The 23,817-nt window shown below is 40.5% G+C and overlaps 1 long non-coding RNA gene across 1 annotated transcript; it reads right to left on the bottom strand.

Annotated features, from left to right (window-relative positions):
• Positions 1-242: 242 nt before the first annotated feature.
• LOC309554314 lies at positions 243-16,657 on the bottom strand. Its single transcript, XR_014225228.1, has 2 exons — positions 16,595-16,657; positions 243-793 (listed from the first exon to the last, which is right to left on the bottom strand). It is a non-coding gene; the product is annotated as an uncharacterized lncRNA (long non-coding RNA).
• Positions 16,658-23,817: the final 7,160 nt, after the last annotated feature.

The following is a 23,817-nucleotide window of genomic DNA, read 5'->3' as shown; positions in this document are numbered from 1 at the left end:
GGGGGGGGGGGGTGTTTCTACTTTACAGCGCAGAGTGATCGTGATTTATCTGTTTTAGTGCCTATTGTTTAGCTAGAATGAAAAAAGTAAATGGTTTAAAAAGCCTTTTATTTATCTTATATTTTAAATATCTTTTTTTTAAGAATTGTGTGGCTTTAGACTCACCTGTTCCATTGTGAAATAAAATTTTACGTAAACAAACAAAAACAACTCATTTATAAAACACACAAATTGCACGCTCACATTGTCATTAGGACTTTATTAAGGTTTTGTCAGCAAGAAGAAAAAAAAGAAATTCAAAAGAAGAAAATACAAACAAGAAAATACATCTTTAATAGTGGATACAATAAAGCACAAATTGGCAAATGGCTCACAGCAGACACGTATTTCTTAGGTGCCAAAATAAGTTCACAGTATGCTCCAGTCTTCATTTTTTTTACTTGCGGTTCCATGAAAAATAAATACAACAGTCTGCAAAGACGAGGTCAAGTGTGTGCTGCAGTAATGACGATGATTACAACAGAGCCAGCACCATTTTTGCACACTTTTCCAATACAAAACAAAAAAACAGCATAAATGCTTTATAATTTTCTCCCTTTTGAAAGGCACTGATGAGCGCCAAGAATTAAGTTCAATAGTCGTTTTCTTCTGAATGCGAGTCTGATTAGATAGATTGTCTGCCCGTCTTTTGCGTTGGTTCTAATGCTGGTGGCAGTTTCAAACCATACCTCTCGTTGCTTTTACTTTAAATGTGGACAAAAGCAACGACTAAGGTGATCAGAAACAAAGATTACTGATGGGAAAAAAAAAAAATACAGCTAAAAAAGTTTAGTACTGACAATTCTTCTTTTTATCAATTTCAGACATCATTATAGATCGTAATAGAAAACAATGTAAAATATGTAATGAGCAGAAGGAGAAACTGAAAGCCTGTGAAAAGTTTAAAGTAGAATGAGTTCAAATGAAACTTCTGCAGCCAACCATGCTTGGAAAAGCTTCAGGGTTGATTTACTAAAGGCAAATAGATTTCCTGGTGCCTCCATGGCAGCATACCAATGATAGAGCTCCGCCTCGACTCCTCCCTCAGGACTAGTGCATAGCATAAAAGACAAGAAGGTCCCTTCCCCCAGCATTCTCCTTTTTTTCCTCATACCTCTGGAACTGGTGAAGAGTTAGCAGTATGTCCCTACCTCTGCCTTACTTAGTTTGGCAGCTTCTGCTGGGTTCAGCCTCTCCCAGACGCAGTCCCTGCTCTTGGGTCGCTCATAGCACTAATAAGGCAGGGAACCCCTTCTGTGGATCTTTTGGGGTCAAAGCAGAGTTTCCTCATAGGAACGCAGTCTGCAGTTTCTGGAAAATTATGGATGAGTCGTTTCTGCAAAACAGCCGGGTCAGGTTTTTCCCTTTATTTTATCTGTTTCATTTATATATTTCACTGGTTTCTTTAAGGCTACTGTATGTGTTATCAATGTCTTATTTTCCATTTCTCCCCTTTTTTCAGGTTACTGTCACTAAATGATGTTATTAGTTAGGCATATTTTGTTATTTTTTTCTTCCTTATATTCTGGTAGTAATGCGTTTTTTTAGGGGTTTGTCCTTTTTCCCAAAAAGTTACCTCTTAAGCTGGATACACACTGTGCAACTTTGTTGTCAGATTTCCTTTAGATTTGTCTTTTCTGTGTGGTGCAGGGGCCTGCCTGATTGCATGCAGGTTGGGGGTGTTTAGGTTTGGCCTCATGTTATATGGTTTTGGTAGGTCTGGAGGAAAAAATCTAAAGAAAATTGTATAGTGTGTTAGTCGCCGGCCATGTTTGTTGGGGGAAAGCAGTGCTCGCTTTCCCTAAAGTAATCAAAGTAAACTATGAGCAGCAGTTTTGTCCATTAGGCTCTCCCTTTCCCTAATTAAAGATATAAGGAGGCATCTTGCTGGGATCTGCCTCTATGAGAAGATCTTCAAGTGCTCCTTTCCCTGCCCTTAGGTAAAGTAAATTTTTTATTTAAAATCTGTACAGGTATATCTGTGGGTATAGTTGTGCAGCTATGTATGTATGTATGTGTATATGTATGTATGTGTGTATGTGTATGTATATATATATATGTATATATATATATATATGTATATATATGTGTATATGTGTGTATATGTGTGTGTGCGTCTATGTATATGCGTGTATGTATGGGTATCTGTCTTGTATAGGTCTGACAGTTTTATTCCCTCTCTCTTTTCTTTTTCTTCATCCCTATTGTCTTTAAAAAAAAAAAATGGGGATTTTTTGTCTCTGTCTGTCTCTCTCTCTGTCTCTGTCTCTCTCTCTCTCTGCCTCTCTCTCCTGACCCTGCTGCTCGTAAGCCATCATGAGTCACTCATCTCATGCAAAAGATCCTCACACTTCTGATAGGTATGGGACCAACTTTACGTGAGTATTAAAAAAAAAAAAAAAAGAGAGCATGTGCCTTTGAGTGATGGGAATTTTCCCTCTCTCACCAGCCCTGCCCATTCCAAGAGATCGGAGAAATCTTCAAGATATCGAGATGACGAGAGTCCATATAGATTCCGATCCTCACAACATAGATCTGGAAGATCAAGATCAAGGAGGCGGGACTATTCCCCATCTCCCCCTCCTCATACTTTCAGGAAGAAATGCTGGGCTTGTGGCGCAAATCCCCTCCCGGATAAATTAGTCTGCAAGGACTGCTTGAGAGATTATGCGGCCAATCGGGAGCAGGAAAGCAAACAAGTAGTAGACTTGATCAAACAGACGGTTGAGGATTCAATTTCAGAGCTAGCATTGGCTCCGACCCAATCTGTTTCCGAATCTTCTGCTCATGTTCCAGATACCGAAAGGCCCTGTCCCTCTGCAACTATTACTCCTTTACATCCGGTAGAGCATCCAGCCAGGGAGTCAGACTCGGTGGGATCTTCAGATGAACGGGATCCATCTGGGTTCCAGTATACCTTGGTTCAGCCCTTCATTCAGGCGGTCAAAGAAGCTATTGCCTGGGAGGAGGTAGAAGATCACACTCCTCAAAAATCCAAATCCTATTTTCCATTCCTTAAAAGGAAACAGATCTATTTCCCTTTAATGGGAGAAATTAAGGAGGGACGTCCCAAAGGAGGACATAATCAAAGCCCTGGAAGAGCTCAAGATTTTGGCAGATTTTGTGGGAGAAGCAGCAATTGATACCATCCGCTGCTCAGCCAGAGCTATGCTCCATTCTGTGATGGCAAAAAGAGCTTTATGGCTTAAACCATGGATAGCCGATCCTGCATCCAAACAGAACTGGTGCAAGATTCCATTTGATGGGAAGAATTTGTTTGGGGAACAACTAAATACAGCCATCTCGAGAGTGTCGGGCGGAAAATCGGGTATGCTTCCACAAGACGGAAGGGCTCGCAAGTCAAGGCCATTTACAGCAAGATTCCATCCATCTAATGTGCGGGATTACAGACAGCCAAAACAGGCCAGAGAGGGCAGGAGACCCTGGAGAGGCACTCAAGCTTCCTTCCTAAATTCCAGAAAAAATAAAGTCCTTACCGCTCCCCAAGAGGCGCCAACACCTTTTTGACGCCAACTTAGCCTTGTCCCTCCCAGTGGGGACCAGGCTAAAACAATTTTTCCAATCTGGGCAAGCCACTGCCAGGATCCTTGGGTTCTATCGACTATTCGTTGGGGCCATTTTTGGTTTTTTTTGGGTCATCCTCCTCAAGATTCGTTCCAACAGACAACGTGGCCGACCTCCCATCAAAAGGCACAAGCACTGTCTCATTTCCTGTCATCTCTCCAGCTTCAGAAAGTGGCAGTTCCTGTTCCCTCGGAAGAGCGCTTCAAGGGATTCTATTCTACCCTTTTTCTGGTCCCAAAGAAAACAGGAGGTTGGAGACCTGTTATAGACCTAAAGAAGCTAAATCGACACATTATTCTCAAAGTTCAAAATGGAGTCCCTGCAAACGATTATCCATGCCATCCAGCCAGGGGACTGGATGATCTCTATAGATCTGCAGGATGCGTATTTGCATGTCCCTACTCTCCCCTCTTTCCAAAATACCTGAGAGTCGCAGTGGGACAATTGCACCTCCAATTCCAAGCCCTTCCCTTCGGCTTGTCCACCTCTCCACGAGTTTTCACAAAGATACTGATCTCATCCCTGGCTCCACTTCGAGAGAGGTCTAAGAGTCTACCACTATTTAGACGATATCTTGCTTCTGGCCTCCAACCCAAACCAGCTCATAGTCCACAAGGAAATGTTAATGCAGGAATTAACGGAAATGGGATGGTTGATAAACCTACAGAAGAGCCAGTTAATACCTACTCAAGAAGAGATGATTTATCTGGGCGCCTTATTCAACACGAAACAAAGTTCAGTTTCTTTGCCTCCTCAGAAGAGGGAAGCCATTAATGAGAAAATGATCTGAGTTCGACGGTGTTCTTTCCTGACAGCATCTCAATGCATGAGTCTAATAGGCACTATGTCGGCCTGCATCCCTTTAGTCCCCTGGTCTCACTGGCATCTGAGGCATTTCCAAGTAGCCTTTCTGGCACAGTGGAAGAGACTACATCTTTCCCAAAAGATCAGTCTGTCAGCGTCAACAATCAGAAGCCTACACTGGTGGACAGATGCAACAATTCTTTCCAAATCGCATCACCTCGGCTCTTCCTCATGGATCACAATTACGTCCGATGCCAGCGGACAGGGCCATTGCGGGGAGACAAGGGTACAGGGAAGGTGGCCTTTCCCTACCAACGGGATTGTGTCGAATATCCTAGAAATCAGAGCGGCTTTTCAAGCATTGTTAGCCTTGACTTCCATCATCAAGGGTTAGAGAGTGTTACTGCGTCTGGACAACAGGGCAGCAGTGTCTTATCTCCAGAGACAAGGGGGCACACACAGCAGATCCCTTCTCAGGGAAGTGGAGCCAATACTCTTATGGGCAGAGAAGAATCTCCTCGGCCTGAAAGCTGTGTATCTTCCAGGCACTTTGAATATGGAAGCAGATATGCTGTCCAGGAACTTCACGGACAGCAACGAGTGGTCTCTACACCCCCACATCTTCCAGCAGATAGTCAATCTCTGGGACTATCCTCAGGTAGATTTGTTTGCCTCTCCGAGCAACAACAAGTTGACCCGTTTCTTTTCCCGCTTTCCTCACCCATCGGCCGAAGCAGTGGACGCTCTGGTATGCCCATGGGTCTTCAAGACGGCTTATGCCTTTCCACCTCGCCCACTGATTGCGAGTTTTCTCTCAAGACTTCTGAAGGAAGAAGTCCAAGTCTTGGCAATACTACCCTATTGGCCGAAGAGACCATGGTTCCCTCTAGCCATGTATCTCAGCCTGGAACCGCCGACGAGGATCCCCTCCTTTCCTCACCTGTTGTCCCAAGGCAGGCTGTTTCACCCGAATCCCCACAAGCTGGACCTTCGGGTTTGGAAGCTGAAAGGGAGAGGTTTAAAAACCTAGGATGCTCCACAGAGGTCATCGCTACCCTTCTAGGAGCGAGAAAGCCTTCCACAAACACAGTATACAATAAAATCTGGAACAAGTTTCAAACCTTTGCTTCTGGAAAAGGATTCAACCCCATCTCTCCTTCTACGATTGACGTCCTCAGTTTTTTACAGACGGGTCTAGATTTGGGTCTTAGTCTGAGCTCCCTAAAGGTTCAGGTAGCAGCAATATCGGCCGCATCCAATAGAAGGTGGGCAGAAGACCCCTTAGTAGTGACCTTTCTGAGAGGAGTATTAAAAATCCGCCCTCCGGCTAGGCGCTCCTTTCCAAATTGGGATCTTTCATTCGTTTTGGAGGTCCTCTCAGATCAGCCGTTTGCCCCAGTAGAGCAAATTTCACTTTGGAATCTTACATTAAAAACGGTCTTCCTCTTAGCCATAACATCTGGAAAGAGAATTTCGGAACTCCACTCACTAGGAATTGGTGAGGAACACATTTCCTTTTTCCCGGATAGGGTGGAACTCCGTCCGATTCATGGCTTTGTCCCCAAAGTGGCGTCATCAGCTTTCCTAAGAGAACCCTGGGCATTGCCAGTTTTTACTGACATGGATTCCGATACTTGCCACGAATTAGACATCGCCAGAGTGCTGAAAGCCTACTTGGCTGCCACCGAATCTTTTAGGATATTGGAAAGACTATTCATCATCCCTCACGGGAAAAATAGAGGGAAAGATGCCACTAGCAGAACTCTAGCCTCCTGGATAGTGAACCTAATCAAAAAAACGTACATATCCAAGAAGTTGGTGCCTCCAACACAGGTGAAAGCTCATTCCACGAGGGCTGTAGCAGCATCTTGGGCAGCTAGGGCCAACGTCTCCTTGGAGACGGTATGCAGGGCAGCATCCTGGTCTTCTTGCCATACTTTCATCAGGCATTACAGAATTGATCCAGGATCCCTTTCAACTGTAAACTTTGGAAGGAAGGCACTAAGCTTAGCCATGTCCTCTGTCTGAATAAAATGTATTTTTTGTGTGTGCATTATCCCACCCGTGTCAGCTATTTATTTATCATTGGTATGCTGCCATGGAGGCACCAGGAAAGCGGGAAATTGTATCATACTTACCGTAATTTCCCTTTCCTGGTGCCAATCCATGGCAGCATACGCTCCCACCCTCGGTATTCTAAATTACAGGAGAATGCTGGGGGAAGGGACCTTCTTGTCTTTTATGCTATGCACTAGTCCTGAGGGAGGAGTCGAGGCGGAGCTCTATCATTGGTATGCTGCCATGGATTGGCACCAGGAAAGGGAAATTACGGTAAGTATGATACAATTTCCCGCTTTTTCACTTTGCAAGTGAATATTCCCAGAGCTGAAAGTCCAAGAGGCACTGGGTGGATTTACTAAAGGCAAAAAGGCTGTTGACTTTGCAGAGGAAGTTGCACTTTGAATGCACTTTGAATGTGGTGAAATTTCACTTTGTCACAATTATGTGCAAGGAAAATAAAAAAAAACAGAATTTTGCTTGCAGATGATTGGCTGATGGAAGTCACCAAAACTTTAAGGCCCTGTTCACACCTGAGCGTATTTCAGCTCGTAAAACGCTCCTCTCTAAAGTCTCAAAACGCAGAACAAGAAAAATCCCTTTAATTTCATCTGAGCGTTTTGTCCCCTGAAGCTCAAAAAAGTACATGAGCTTCTTTTTTGGCTGATTACCAGCGTTTTTGTTAGATGTCAATGCCTGTCTCCAAACACCTGCAAAAAATGCCTGGAAAAAGCCCAAAAAAACACCTGAAAAATGCCCGAAAAAAAACCACATGTAAAAAGCCCAAAAAAAAAAGGCCTGAAAAAAGCCCCAAAAAACCACCTGAAAATTGCCCGAAAAAAAAACACATGTAAAAAGCCCAAAAAAGGCCTGAAAAAAGCCCCAAAAAACTCCTGAAAACGATACGCTCAGGTGTGAATGTAGCCTTAGCGTTGTTGTTCTGACAGCTCAGGTTGGAACCACTGTACTATCAATCTGATGTTAGTACAGCAATCTCCCCTGCTGTGCTATTGTGTTCTGACAGGGGGATGCCCCCCCCCCCATCAGAACACTCCAGTCAGCTGATCAGGAGCCAGTCCGCAGACCGTTTTTGGTCATGACCCGTTCAGCAGGCTTCTGTCGGACAGGCTCCCATACACACGGGCCTAATGATGGCTGGTTTCTGTTGAACCAGCCGATGCCACCCAACAATTGGCACTTGTGTGTGTACTAGGCTTTACTCCACCAGCCATGCACAACACAACAAAAGCACTGGAAAAATATCCTGTATTCAACTAACTGGGAAGGATATATTGTATTTATCATTACCTATAAGAATGTTAGGTTGTTCTTGTAATAAGAGTGACACAAGGATGTGGGGATTTATGGGGGTTTATGTACAAACAACCAATATGTAATGAATAATTTATTTTAGACCTATTGAAAAAGTGATAGCGTGTCCCTATGTTTTTTATCTTACATGTACATAAAGCTGTACGATTTTATTGTATTTTTAATTGTCTGAGATTTTCTTTGAGAGATCAATCACCATTAAAGTCCCGTTTATCTGGTTCCCAAGTGCATCCGTGGGGTTATTGTGCTTAGAAATTTAGAGGGATGTGGTAATATGGTCTGGTTTACCCCTGCTATGACTTTGTAAAGAAAACACAATCATACGCAAGGGAAATAAAAAAAAAAAAAATAATAATGTTTGCTTGCAGATGATTGGCTGATGGAAGTCAGCAGAGCTTTATCCCATTCACTGAGCTTTGGGGTAAATTCCCTGCAAAGTCAACAGCCTAATTGGCTTTTAGCAAATCAACCCATTTGAGTGTTGTATCCCTCAAGACATTAGAAAATTCCCCAAAAGACCAAAGAAAGTCAGTGGGACCCCATAGCATTTGTCTGCATAAGTTGTATGCACATTCTGCTACTCTTTCACTGAAAGTCTTAAAGGTTAATTATACTAATAAAGATTCCTAATAACCTTCTACCCAGAATAAAATTATTATTAGGGTTAAGTTAGAATTCTTAATTCCAGCCAGACCCAATTATGAGCAGGGAAAAAGAAAACAACACCTTAGCTTGCGGATGATTGGCTGATGGAAATCATCTCAATCATTAAGCTCTAGGGTAAATTACCTTGCAAAGTGCATTTTCCCTTGCAAAGTAAACAGCCTTATTGGCATTAGTAAATTAACCCCTTTGAGTGTTGTATTCCTCAAGATATTGGAAGATTCCCAAAAGGGCCAAAAGGGAGGTCAGTAGAACCCCATAGCATCTGTCTGCATCAGTTTTATGCAAATTCTGCTACTCACAGGAAATCTTAAAGGCTACCTATTCTAACAAAGATTTTTAATCACTTTCTACCCAGAATTAAATTATTAGGTTCAGGTTAGAATCCTTAATTCCAGACAACTTTAATCGTGTGCAAGAAAAAGCTGAATTTTGCTTGCAGATGATTGGCTGATGGAAGTCAGCAGATTGTCATCTCATTCTCTAAACCCTGGAGGTAAATTCCCTTGCAAAATGAACAGCTTAATTGGTTTAAGTAAATCAACCCCTTTGAGCGTTGTATCCTTCAAGGTTTTAGAAGATTCCCAAAAAGGCCAAAGGAAGCCAGTGGGACCCCCTTAGCATCTGTCTGCATCAGTGTTACGCAAGTTCTGGTACTCTTTCACTAATAAGTCTTAAAGGATATTTATACAAATAACGATTTCTAACCACCTTCTGCCCAGAAATTAATGATTAGGATTGGGTTAGAATTCTTAATTCTAGACAGACCCAATCATGTGCAAGGAAAAAAAAACGTCATTTTTGCTTGCGGATGATTGGCTGATGGAAGTCAGCAAAGCTTTTGCTCATTTACTAAGCTTGGGTTACATTCTCTTGAAAAGTGGAACTTCCCTTGCAAAATGAACAGCCTAATTGGCTTTAGTAAATCAACCCATTTGAGTGTTGAATCACTCAAGATATTAAAAAATTCCCAAAAGGGCCAAAGGAAGTCACAGCATCTGTCTGCATCAATTTTATGTCAATTCTACTACTCTTTCACAGACAGTGTTATCTATACTAACAAAGATTCATAATCACCTTCTACTAAGAATTCAAGTATTAGGGTTAGGTCAGAATTCTTAATTACAGCCAGACATTTGAACAACCAGTTGAAACATATATGTAAATGGGCCCTTAAAGTTTATCTAGACCCAAAAGCAAAAAATTGTATATATTTCAGCTTACCAACCCCTAAATTGAAAAAAAAAAAACTGCGAACAGGAAGGCTCTTTATTGCAGAAAAGACATGTCATGTCTCTTCAGCATTGAAATAAACATACCTGCCTGCTCACTGTTTTCTTTAGAACGTGCAGGTCAGTTTGCATTTGGGCACAGATCCTGTGTGCCAGCATGACTGAAAGCCTGAGCATGCCCAGGAGTGACATCATCACGCTCCAGCCAATCAATAAAGCCACAGCCCAGCACCCAGAAGAAGCTGCTGGCACTGAAGAGGAACCTTGGACCATCGAAGGACAGGAAAATAAAGTACACCTTAATCCCGCTTTAAATGCTGCATTCATTTTCTTTTTTTCTTTTTTCTTTCTTTTGATCTTAACAATAAGTCTTTTATTTTTCAACTTTTTTGACAGACGGAGCTGTCCAGCAAAAGTGGCAGTTAGAAGGTTAAAAGAAACCATTTAACACTGACAGGGGTGCTTAGAATTGTCAGCTTTCATTCATTTATGTAAAACCTTTATCCCCCCCCCAAAAAAAAAAAATAGTGTTACTGGTTTAAAACTAGTTAGCTGGAATTGTTAGACACTTACTGTATATAAAGTCCTTCTAAATCTACTAGTCCATCTAACTAATATTACCCTCTCCAGGCATTGCTGCTGTCCAAGGGTTTTTCCTTTTCTCCTCCATAGACGAAGAAGACACAAGAGGAAAATAAATGAAAGAAAACTAGTACAGTCACCAAATTTAAAGCCTGGGAAGCTACAGTATATTACAAATGTGTTATTAAATTTAGGTACACCATAAAACTGAACATATGAAAGTTGTATCTCAGCTAGCTAGTCCATTAACATGTACATGCTGCTTGGCTGTGAGTGCATGTTTATGCTCTGGAGAAGGGGGTTGGGGACAATGCACAACAACACCATTTTAGCAAGAGGAAATAGCAGCAATTCAAAATTCACGTCTTTAGTGTTTTGTCAGGAATTATCGCAATTTCCTCTGAAATTTGTTGGCCAGGCTTGTCTATACCTTGCCTTACAGGACAAGGATCTTAACACTAGTTTCCCCCAGAGACAGTGGGGTTAATTTATTAAAGGCGAATAGGCTGTTCACTTTGGAAGGGAATTTTCACTTTTCAATAGAATTTTCCCTTAGCTTAGAAAATGTGGTGACAATTTACTTTGCGAAGAATACACAGACGTAACGTCAACACGCCCCCTATACGAAGCCGGCTGCATTGATCTTTGTATGCTGTTTGGGAGATTTGCGGGACGCCGCGGTTTTCACCCAGGATCAGCTTATATATGCCTGTTTTTCATCTGTAACGTGTGAGTAGCCTTTTGTCTTAATAAATATTGCCTTATTTTACGGTATTACGCTATGGGCCTCTGTTTCTTTTCCTGCATATCCACTTTCACTTGTTGGAGTAATTGAGGAGGATCAAGCCTGCCACCCATTTACTATATTTGATAAATCAACTTGCCTGGAGAGGCTGCCCCTTCCTAAAAACGGAGTTCTGAAGTGCCTGAGTCCGACAACTTCTGACCACACTGGTTTAAATTACTAGCTGGGAGAGGCTGTCTCATTTATTTGAGCAGCCACTGAGTTCTGGTAAGCTGCTTGCTATACCCGCACACAGAGGTGTCCCCTTCTCACACTTCCCCTTGGTGTTATTGGAAAGAGGCTTCTTCCTTGTCTTGAATATCCTGCATGTGGCTTCACAGCATTTACACATTTGTTTGTGGGACTGCATTCATTAATTTGGACACTATCCCCCTCCCCCCCTTTTTTCCTTTTCAATATTCATGTGGGACTGTATTCATTAATTTGGACACCACTCCCCTTTTGTATTTTGAAACATATTAATTGCATTTATTTATGTTAGCGCTGCACTTTTGGGTTACATTGAAGAATACACAAACACATGCAAGGAAAATTAAAACAGTTTTTTTTTTAATTCCTTTATATTTGTATTTTTTAAGTTCTTCTTCCCATGCCATTCTTTACCTCCCCTACCTTACTATGTTCCCTATTACTTTCCCTAGTTATTCTTTTTGGACAGATTTTTCATAGTTATGAGATGTGAAGTTCTCAACTCTAGACCATTAGCCTTGTCTTACACAGTCTGTTCTATATCATATGCTTGATCATAGCAATTTCATAAGCTACACTGTATATGATATCTGTTGTTCTACTATGTACTGTCCTTGTTAAAATGCAATACAATTTAATAAAAAAAATAAAAAATTATTAAAAAACATTTTTCTTTGCAAGCGACTGGATGGTGAAGGTCCGCAGAACTTCACCTTAGTCACATAGCGCTTGTAAAGTGCGAATTCCCTTGCAAAGTAAACACACTATTTTTGCTTTTAGTAAATTAAGCCCATTATCTGCATGGTGTTTGCATGTTCTTCCCACCTTTGTATGGGTTTCTTTCCAATGTCAACTAGTACCACAAATAATCTAATACAAAACCGTATGTATTAGTATGGTAAATGGCTTCCTTTCATGCTAGCAGACTACGAAGAGCCTAACTACTTTCAAACTCCAGATATATATTCTCTGCACTCTGGGTGAAAGTCACTGGAACCTGTTCCTGCTCTGCTTAGATGCTTTTAAAAAAAACAGTAGCTGTACATCCGAAACATCACATCCTTCAAAATTCTTTATTCAAAAATACATCCCATTTAGGAGACCCGTCATTAATGCGTTTCACCCAACTAGACTTAGTTGTAGAGTCTTTATTGTTTGAATAAGAACTTTTGAAGGAAGTGATGCTACTAGTGTGTGGCTTCCTCATTTTATCCTTAGCACTATTGTCAATGGGCTTTCATTCGCTTTAAGCAGGTTTTGCATTCTTATACTGTACATTTCTATGGGAATGCAAAACCCATTGAAGGAGGTCAATTGCAGATCAAATGCACTTGTCAATGAATTCTGAATTATCTAAGAAATGTCCAAATGTCAGGACCTGGATCTGAATCTGTAACCTCCGCTGTGTCTACCACTAACTCTTCTTGTTTAGCCACCTGAGATGCTGGACAGCTCCTTGTCTGATCCCTTAGCCCTTGTTTCTGGTGCAGCTTAAACTCTTTGCTCCCAAATTTGGCTTATTCCTTGACTATGCATTTGCTTGATCCCAATCTGCAACCATTTGTTACTGACCTTGGCTTGATCCTTGACTATGCTTCTGTTTGATCCCAATCTGCAACCATTAGTTACTAAACCTTAGCTTGATCCTTGACTACGCTTCTGTTTGATTCCCAACCTTCAAACACTTCTTATCAACCTTTGGCTTGTTTCTGACTACGCTTCTGCTTGATCCCTACTTGCTACACCTGCAACCAGAGACCAGCTTGTTCACCTCCTGATGGGACAATCCTTGAGACCAAAGCCTGGCACTAGCATGCAGCAAATCTCTTCTCCACCATCAGGAGATCTGGTGGATACTGGCTAGTGCTTAGACCCCACACCTCAGGTGAGTCTGCATCATCTGCCAGGGTGATCTGATTGTGTATTTATCCTGCTAGTCGGTGGGAATGTTTTGACTGTTATAGCTACTGGTCTCTGAGCCTGACCCAGGACTGTGACTAAAGCTGATGTCAAATTTACACCTTCGGAACTAGTCTGAAATCCTTTAAAACAGGCCATTATATGACTGTGGTAGGGAAATTGGAAAGTAACCTTCTTTGGGTAATGAGTTGAAGGGTTTAATGGTCATTGTAAAGAGCTGTGGAAAAAGTGCCAGTACGATATAAATTAGTTAAATATATAAATAAATCTCCCTTGCATGGCAAATGGACTGAAGTTTTGACCAAGGTAACCATAGAAACCCTTAAAAAGAGATCTTCATGTAAGTGCTGCAGTAATGAATGACTAATTAAGGATTAGTGATATTTATAAAGAAAGCAGCCTTTCTAAAACATAGGTAGTAAAAATGCAAATCTAAATATACGCTGCAAAAGCCTGGCTACTTTTAGCTCAATAGGCAATCAGAGATGTTCCTGGAATAGACTGTTCGAGGAAGGAATGCAGGCAAAGGTAACCTTGCTGGTTCAACTGTTTCATCCCTTTGTACCTCAGTGAAAAAATTGTAGTTGGAAACCATGTGATAATTTTAGCTTAATTCACAATATATTTACATTTATTGATTAAATTATATGCATAGGTATAACATTTTCCTTTAATTTATTCATCATGTAGTGAGACTCTAACATTATAGAATGTTTTTCTATAGGCTTCTCTCCTGGGGGTGCTGTTAACTGTAATGAACTGTGTTTGATTGGCAGTCAGTTTGGTTTTGGCTCATGTAACTGTAGACCCCAACGTGCACTGCAACCTGAAGTGGGTGGACTGCATTGAAATGCATTTCGACATGCATGACTTCCAGTTTTGAACAGTCCTGTTGGCTAAAATGTAATGCCTAACTCCAGGTGACTAAATAATAATCCCTTACAGTGGGGCTGTGCCTGCACTGCAAGGGCTAATTGCTCATCTTGTCTAGGGGAACAAAAAATATTTATTTACAATCTCCTCCACTCCTTCCTGCAGCTAGACTGTTCCCCGCATATTGATTAGCCCAATGCTTCAACAGTTTAGGGTCATGATGTTAACAACAACAATAGCCCTGCACTGGACATGATAGACAAAGTACACAAATCTGATGGGAACTTTGAGCAATAGAAAGACCTGACAAACCATGCAGAGTTTACTCAGTTCTCAACTACACAGAATTACTCAGATACATTTAGTATGATGCTGCAGAGGCTGGGGGACTCACTACCAAAATTTTACTTAATTTATTTATCATTTAAAAAATGGTTGTTGGCCAAGTTCATAAACTGATCTTTATATATTTTTTTTATTACTTGTAGGAATTTTTTATTGTATAGGTAAGTATTTCATTCAGGGAAATTCCAAAATGTATGGTCTGCCTACCACCATTCCTTTTAATAATAAGCTATTCATAGTTGACCACTGAAGTAAATAATTTCAGATATATTTATAGAAAACACAAAAGACTAGCACAAATAACTATTCATGCTATCAAAGGCATCAGAATATCTCTGAAATACTTTCTAAATTGTTACAAGCCAAGTTTTGGATTGGTGATTCACAATGGCTTCATATCACGGTGTACATTTTTATGCTATCACAGCTGTCTATATGTCACTCATCATCAGATTCAGACCAACTATTGAAATTGACAGTTAAAACATAAAAGATCTGGCAGCTTTGGCGCAGTATACACAGTTTTTCGATTTGAGAGACAGATGTATAAAGATAAATACATGCTTTGCAAGAGAAAAACAAAGTGAACATTTTAGGGCCACATCGGTGAATGGTGCATTGCCATGGTTATTTTAGTGATTTTTATTTATAGCATTATTATATGGAATAATGCATTTTATCTTCCATCAAGAATTTAGAACCTGGGCTTCCTCTATGCAAATGCTAATCAACTTGTTTAACTGGTTCGTAATGGCTAGTTAAGCAGGAAGATTGGTTCAGTCTAATGGAAAACACAAAGGTCTCTATATCAACATATAAACTAGCAATACAATTAGATATATTTAATTTCCTCTGTCTCATTTAGCTGTGTTGTAAATGGATACTAATAACAGGTCATCAAATTCCGTAGGGTGTTTAGGCTTTTTACAACAAAACAGCAAATGACTCAGCAGAAGTAGTGGAAAGTTGGCTTGAGCCTGCTTGCTACATGCGGTAAATAGGAAACATCTATATTCAATATATATTTTTAACTTGATTAAAAAGAGAAAACATATAATTGTTTTTGTTCTGATCATAAAAATCAAGCAAACATGTACAAAAATGCTGTTTATTCAATTTAAACACAATAAAGGGTTAAAGTTGCTGTCCTAAAGTACTAAATACTTCACACACTAAACCTGAAGATATCTATTTCTTCTTGTGTGGAAAAAGCAAACAGGCAGCAATGCATATCTCAGCGTGAGAAGGCTCATTTTTAGCTGAGAACATTACATTTTGATCACACGTTGTGAAGATTCCTGTTCTCTGGAATATTTCCTTTCCATCCTTTCCTGTGGCGATGAGATTGCTGGGCGCTGTGAGGCAGACTGTGACTTGTTGTCATGCAAATAAGCTTATAACAACAAAATCACTAGTCTTCCACATAGAGTCAGCTGGCCTGTTGTCTTCATATTCCTGAGGTCTGCAATAAATCTGATCAACTTTTTTTTCTAGATAAGACATTTTTCTTGGCATTTGGTGGATAAAGCCAAAATCTGAGCTAAATTTTTATTTTCCAAAACGGTCCCCCATGAAGATTCAAAATACTCACCTCCTCTTCGACACTGTCTCCTGCAGTAATTCTTTTTTTTTTTCACCAGATGTCCTCAATCTTCCAGATTTAACCTAGAAGACTGAGAACATCCTGTTAGTGTAGTATGTCATGATTCCACTTTGAGTGGGTGACACCACAGTGCCCTGCATTCATAGTGAAACGTTGCATGCCTTCATGCCAGCAACATCATTTAGGACAGTGGTCTCCAAACTGTGGCCCAGGGGCCAGATATGGCACTTTTATGGCCTTTTTCTGGCCCTTGGGGCACTACTCCACCAGCTGACACCAATGATTGGGCACCTTTCCTCCTAATGACACCATCAATGGAGCACTATTCCACCAACTGACACCAATGATGGTGCACCATTCTCCCTACTGACACCATCAATGGGGCACTATTATTGTGAATGATATCAACAATATGACACTACTCCTCCCATTAAAACCAATGTTGAGGCACTGATGCCAGGGCATTTTCTACTCCCACTAGCCACAGCCCGGCCCCCCCTAAGCCTGAAGGACAGTAAACCTTTGTTTGTAAAGTTTAGAGATCCCTGATTTAGGATTACTCACCACAGGGAAAATATCCAAAAAGGAAAAGGACACAGCTCGTCACAAGACTGTCCTGAAGACATCTGGAAAAGGTAAGTATAAAAAATACAAGCAAAAATGACACATTGTGATAGTCCTCCATGAGGGGATGGAGGTGATTGGCTGATGCATAATTAGGGAGCAGGCATATCACATTCAGCCCACCCAAAAACATAGAAAAACTGATGATCTAGAAAAGTGGTTCCCAACATTAATCCTCCCCTACTCCCAACAGGACATATTTTAAGGTTTGCTTTAATCTTGCACAGGCACTTTAACCTCCCTGGCGGTATTCCCGAGTGTGGCTCGGGGTTAACTTTCAGTACAAAAAGTAGTAACCCCGAGTCACACTCGGGATTACCCCAGAAGCACACTCACCTTCCCTGCGATCCCCCTCCTTCCTCCCCGCTGTCCTCTCCATCCTCCTCTCAGCCTCTACCCGCTCTGTGCACAGCCGATGGCCGGCACTTGCCTTCTGATTCCCTCCCTGCGAGCGTTGCGATGCAGGGGGGTGGAATCGGCAGCTAATTCAAAAGTGTAAATACACAAATGAGATGATACAAAACTGTGATCCTAAAAGATCACACTGTATCATGCCATTTCAGCACAGGATTTCACCTGGTGACTTTTCCAGTGCCCTGCTTTTGCTTTTCTAGCTCTTTGTGCCTGGAAAATTTTGAAAGACCATGGCATCCAAAAAGTGTTTTTTTTTGCGCAAAAGCGCTTTTAGACGAACTGGAATACGGCGACAGCGAAACAGAGTTACTTGAAGAACTGAGCGATAGTGATTCATGGGAAAATTCGTTATCAGGTATGGAAAGTGACGACAGCGACGATTCTGATGTCTCTTTCTGGCACATAGCTTGTGGAATTTGGGAAGTATCTCAAATGATTCTTCAGAATTTCCAACGGAGCGATGTGCCAAAAAGAGACATCAGAATCGTCGCTGTTATCACTTTCCGTACCTGATGACAAATTTTTCCACGAATCGCTATTGCTCAATTCTTCAATTAACTTCATTTCGCTGTCGCTGTTTTCCCAGCACGTCTAAAAACGCTTTTGCGCAAAAAGAACGCTTTTTGGACGCCATGGTCGTTCTCTATTTTCCAGGCACAAAGCACTGGAAAAGCACAGGCAGGGCACTGGAAAAGTCACCAGGTGAAATCCTGTGGTGAAATGGCATGATACAGTGTAATCCATTAGGATCAAAACTTTGTATCGTGTAATTTAGTTTATTTACACTTTAGAATTTGCCACCGGTTCCACCCCCTGCATCGCAACGCTCGCAGGGAAGGGAACCGGAAGACAGGTGCCGGCATCTGCTGAGCACAGAGCAGAGGACAGTGGAAGGACAGGAATCGCAGGGGAAGGTAAGTTTTAAAATGTAAAACATTAGATTTCTATGCAAAACAATGTACCACTTTTAGCACAGAAATCCTGACATAATCAGACCACCAGGGAGTTTAAATAAATGTGGATGACTTGATATTTTTGACAGCTATATTATCTAAGGGCTTGTTCACGAGGGTGGCAGTGACTACCGCTCCTCATAAAAGTGATCTATGCTCTGATTGCTTTTCAAAAGTGTTTCTAATAGTTCACCTCCTCACCGCTTGATTTAATCCGATAATTGCTGTGCAGTTGTAGGGCGGTCCCATAGAACTGAATTAGTTGCGTTAGGTGGTGGCACTGCCTGCCGAAAGCGACATGCTGTTTAAATTTTGACACGGGATGTGTACAGCCATGAGCAACTGTGTATTTAGTGTTCAGGCAAGTGGTTGGGGGAGAAGATTAACAGTGATTTTACTACCCCCCCAGTCACACGTGTGAATAAGCCCTTAAGAAAATTCCCATACAAAACATGGCCTGTAGTGGGTACTTGGGAACCATTGATCTAGAAAACCAATGATCAGCCATTGCCCTCATCTCACTTTATTTATGTGCAGTGCAAGGATACCACAAAGAGTTTTACTCCCAATTGTTGGACTTATTTAGTAAGAAATGAGCAATGTGCAAAGTCAAATTACCCATCGCAGCTAATTAGAAGTCTTCTTTCTCTGCTGTAGCTATTCAATGAAATTTGACTTTTGGCTACTGTACCTTGCTCTGTCTTAACAAAAGTTCCATATGAATATCATGCATACAGGATTTTGAAAAGGAAAGTAACCTTTTCACATAGCAACAAAAGTAAGCCTTGATTTCATTCTGTAATATATGTTAGACAAATTAAAGCTGTAATACATACTTCTAAACATCTATACATCTGGACTAGTAAGCCCACTCAGTTCTCCTAATCCTCATATTAAGGTCATGCTTGTTTTCCTAAGCTCCCCAAAGTTTTGCAAGATTATTTAGAAAAATTTAAGAAATTGGATTAAAGAAACTATCCTTTCACATACTTATAAGCGTTCCCTTTTCACTGAAAAGATATGTTACCATTCCAGATCTCTGTCTGTCCTTCATTCCATCATGAAGAAGATGAATTGTCTTTAAGTTTACTTCCATGAAATATCGGGGCCTTGTGTACATCACCACCTACAAAAGATAACAATTGACGGGTTATCTGAAAAAAATATATCTTTTCTTTCTTATAATTTTTACAATTTATGCCCATGTTACAGTGTTACTAAACCCAGGAGCCTGCATTAACTATATCTGGTCTCCCACAGTACACAGAACATGGAAATACAATTATTATAGTAAATATGAACTGCTAAATACCTTTTCTCATCAGCAGTGTATAGCAGTCTTGTTACTTCTATCTGTGTCTGGTTAAAGCTTGTAGGAGGAGTTTTCATTCTGCTCTGACTCTCCTATAAGGCTGTAGGACCCCTGACCCTCTGACTGGAAAGTGCTGATTGGTCTAGTGCTGATCACATGTGACCCCCCGGGGAAAAAAAAGAAGCAAACTCTCTAGCAATACACACCAAACTGGCCATGTGCAGAGTGCCTCTAAGGCTCTGTACTATTAGCAGATGGAATGGAGGACAGTAAAAGAAGGGGAGGATCAGAGAAAACAGGATCAAACAGCCTTTTACCCAATGCGGAGGATTAACCCCCTCCACAGTTAGTATAACAAGCATGCTTTACTAAAGATACAGACTGATTTTACAGTTGTGGGGTTAGTAACAGTTTAATAACATAAGTCCTATGTTTACCAGACATAAAAATCCCACATATTTTTTCTCGTTGGTTTCTCAGACGATCGCGGGAGGGCAGCGGCAATCGCCGCTGTTCCTCCTGCAGCCCACCTTCCGCTGTGTCTAAACAAAGCACGCAGGTCAAAACCACATGCACTCCAGTCACGTAGTACTACATGACTGGATGCAGCCGAGCTGCCCTGCCGCAATAAAAAGGCAGCGGGCGGTCGGGAAGTGGTTAAAACCAACCTGGTCCTTTTCCTCTATAAGACCACGTATCAACAATTTGGTACTTATTTGTACCTGTTTTATGAAAATTGCAATAAAACATTAAAGTGCACAAAAAAAAATGCCCCAAGGGCAGAATAGGAGATAACAAACCCCCCCCCCCCCCCTTTGTTATAGAATAATTAATTGGGATGATTGTCCATGATAACAGCCATGCAAGTCAAGAAAAAGAAATGATGGTGGCAAGAACAAAGAAGATGTTGGGTTCCATGCTAATTTTACTTTAGGCCAATCCGCTTCATTCCTTTGATTTAATTCATATTTACTTTACTTATCACAAAAGTAATGTGACATCATCCAACTGTAATATAGGAGCCCGCTGTGAGAACATAATAGTCTTGGATTTCTGAAAGGTGTTTTTTTGCCGGTACATTTATAATACAGCCATTGTATGCAACAATGCAATATTATTTTTTCTCTTTTTTACTTTTGTTAAAGTTTTACTTTAATATTCTTTCATGTTTACTGCAAATTTAGGCAGAATCAACATGTGTCTGCATGATATTAGCTGGATTATTCAGAAGTCTTTGTCTCTGCATCTTCATTTGTCATAAAATTATCCATTCACTAAACTAAATTAAACATTTAAACAATGGCTAATTAATATTCACAAGAAAATGCATTTCATTTGACTGCAGAAGAAATGTCACATATTGTCATCATGTGTTAAAAAGACTCAACTCCGTATTCATAAATTATTTAATACTTTTAAATTGAGCATTTTAACATGAATTAATGATTTATAATGCACTCAATGAAAATAGCAATTCATGGGAAAATTTGACTAGAATTATAACTTGTTTTTTCCATTCAGTAAGTGTTAGTTTTATTGTTTACTTGTGCATCGTAGAATACAGGCTTTAAAAAAAATACTTCTATATAAAATTGCTTTTGGGATATTGGGTGTTCTGATTCTAATGCTGCTTTATACATCGACATACCTCTTTAGATCCAGTCTGTCAGGACAGTATGGTCACCTGTTAACTAAACACAATCCATAGGCAGCTTGACTCTTCAATAGTAATTGCAGTGCAGAGAATGTTTTACTAAAATCTGGTATAGCTGTGCATGGTAGCCAATCGGCTTCTAACTTCAGCTTGTTAAATTAAGCTTTAAAAAAAAAAAAAAAAACCTGAAAGCTGACTGGTTTCTAGTAGGGAATGGGATGCACCAATACCATTTATTTTTACAACGAGTACGAGTACCGATACTTTTTTTTTTAGTACTTGCTGATACCAATTACCGATACCTATTGCAACTGTTTTGTTTACACTTCAGCTATCAGCAATGGTACAAAGCATTGAAACGTTTTTACAAATTAAATACATTTACTTTTTAACGTTTTGCGCTTTTTTTAAATTTGAAACGTGTAAATATATGTTAAAGGTGTAAAAATATTAACGAATAAAGCAAGCAAAAAAAGTTTAAAATTATAAATAAATGGAGGCGAATAAGGAGTAAATTAAGGCTGATTAGAGTAAATTAGGGGGTTAATAATGGGGTTAAACAGAGAAACATTTAATAAAAAAAAAAAAACACAAAAAATATATATTTTTTTCTTGACAGGTTGCTTTAAGCTGACTTCACCTGCAGATCAAAGTTAATCCCTTTAAAAGTGGATGAAGAAACAGAAAGATACAAAAAGAAACAATGTTTCTTTTTATCTTAGTGTTTCAGCAGCTGCGCAATGTTATTGATAAACATTGCCCGGCTGCTTTTTTTTTTTTTGACAGCTCCAATTGCAGGACTCCTTTAACACTTCAACTGTCAACAGGGGAACCCCACTGACAGCTAAATGAGTCATCAGTTGTTGAGGAAGCAGCAGCCTCGACCCTTAACCACTTGCCGACCGCCCACAGTATATTTACTGCGGCAGTCAGCCTCTCCTGAGCAAACCAACGTAGTACTACGTCGCTCGTCCCGCCCTGGCTCGTTCACGGCCATCCCCACGCGAGTGACCGGTGGCTCCGATGTCTGCTGGTCACTCGCGATCTCCAGCTGGAGAGGGAGAAAGGCAGGTGGCTAATGTAAACAAAGCCGCCTATCATTCTCCCTGGTGTAACTGCAGAGACTATACGATCCCGCTATGTAGGATCGTATGTCTCTGTGGTTACATCACAAGCCACACCCCTTGACAGTTAGAATCACACCCCTAGGGACACACTTAACCCCTTGACCCCTTCCCTGCCAGTGTCATTTTTACAGTAACAGTGCATATGTATAGCACCGATTACTGTAGTAATGTCACTGGTACCCCCAAAAGTGTCAAAAATGTCAGTCAGGGGTCCGATCTGTCCGCCGCAATGTCGCAGTCCCGCAAACAAAAATCGCAGATTGCCGCCATTACTAGTTAAAAAAAAAACAATAAAAATTACATAAATCTTTCCCTTAGTTAGTAAACGCAATAACTTTTGCGCAAACCAATCAAAATAGGCTTATTGCAATTTTTTTTACCAAAAATATGTAGCAGAAAACAAATTGGCCTAAAATGTTAAAAAATTTTGATTTTTACATTTTTTGGGGGAATTTCATATAAAAAAATGTGAAAAATATTGTTATTTTTTCAGAATTGTCGCTCTTTTTTTGTTTATAGCGCAAAAAATAAAAATCGCACAGGTGATCAAATACCACCAAAAGAAAGCCCTGTTTGTGGGGAAAAAAGGACATCAATTTCATTTGGGTACAGCGTCGCACGACCTTGCAATTTTCCATTAAAATCACGCAGTGCCGAATCGCAAAATAGGCCCATGTCTTTCAGCAGCCAAATCCTCCGGGGCTTAAGTGGTTAACAACTGATAATTTCCAGCTTTTTTTTTTTTTTTACATTTCAGCTGTCAGTGGGGGAATCCCGCTGACAGCTAAAAGAACCCGAGCCTGTAGTATCGGTTTCAGGTATCGGTGCATTTGCGCGAGTACTGACACTCGTGCAAATGCTTCGTTTGAGCAAAGATACTGGTATCAGTATTGGTGCAATCTTAGTTTCTATGCAGAGCTGCATCCAATTTTGCTCTCTCCAGTTTTAGTAAATCAACCCCAAAGCCTTTCCTGGATGACTCACTCTGATGAAGGAAACAGTAAGGAAACAAGGAGAGCCCAGCTTGAACTAAACTAGCTAGCACTAAACAGGAGGGCAGAAGAAGACACCAAATCACAATAATAAACAATTTGCAAGTGCCCAAAACCACTAAATGTTGTCAACACACTACAAACAGTAACAAGCTGATGCAGTTCAATACAAGAGATACAAAATACATGAAGGGGGATTCAGAACATTTGGAAATATATTTTCACAGCAGGAACTTATAAAACATTCACACTTCAATTCTGTCTCCAACAAAGCTAATAGGAACTAGGAACTATTGCACAAATGCAATGCTAGTACAAAATTGCAAAACAAAATATATACCAAAAAATAGAATAATTTATACCATAAAATAGATTTAATCTTGGTAGTTAGGCTTGCATGGGATGGGCCAGCTATGGCCAGCCTTATACTGATATGCATTCATTTTTTTTTTCCCTTTTTCCCATGAGGAAGCAGATGTGGATATAATCATCCTGACCTTTCGATCAGGAATATTGACACCTCACCTTTCATGGCAGAAGCTTCTAAAAAGAAGCAGTGTAGCAGAAGAGCACTTAAAGTAATGCTGCCACGAGGAAAAATTATTAAAAAAAGCCAGCAAAAACCTGTTGACGCAACTCCTGAATAACATCAGTAAATGGCAACATAAATGGCAAATGGCTTAACAACCATTTATATGTTATATTCAATCT

The sequence above is a fragment of the Pelophylax lessonae genome (assembly GCF_965119305.1).
Source record: "Pelophylax lessonae genome assembly, chromosome: 4".
Classification (NCBI taxonomy): Eukaryota; Metazoa; Chordata; class Amphibia; order Anura; family Ranidae; genus Pelophylax; species Pelophylax lessonae.
This window is presented reverse-complemented; position numbering and strand designations above follow the sequence as displayed.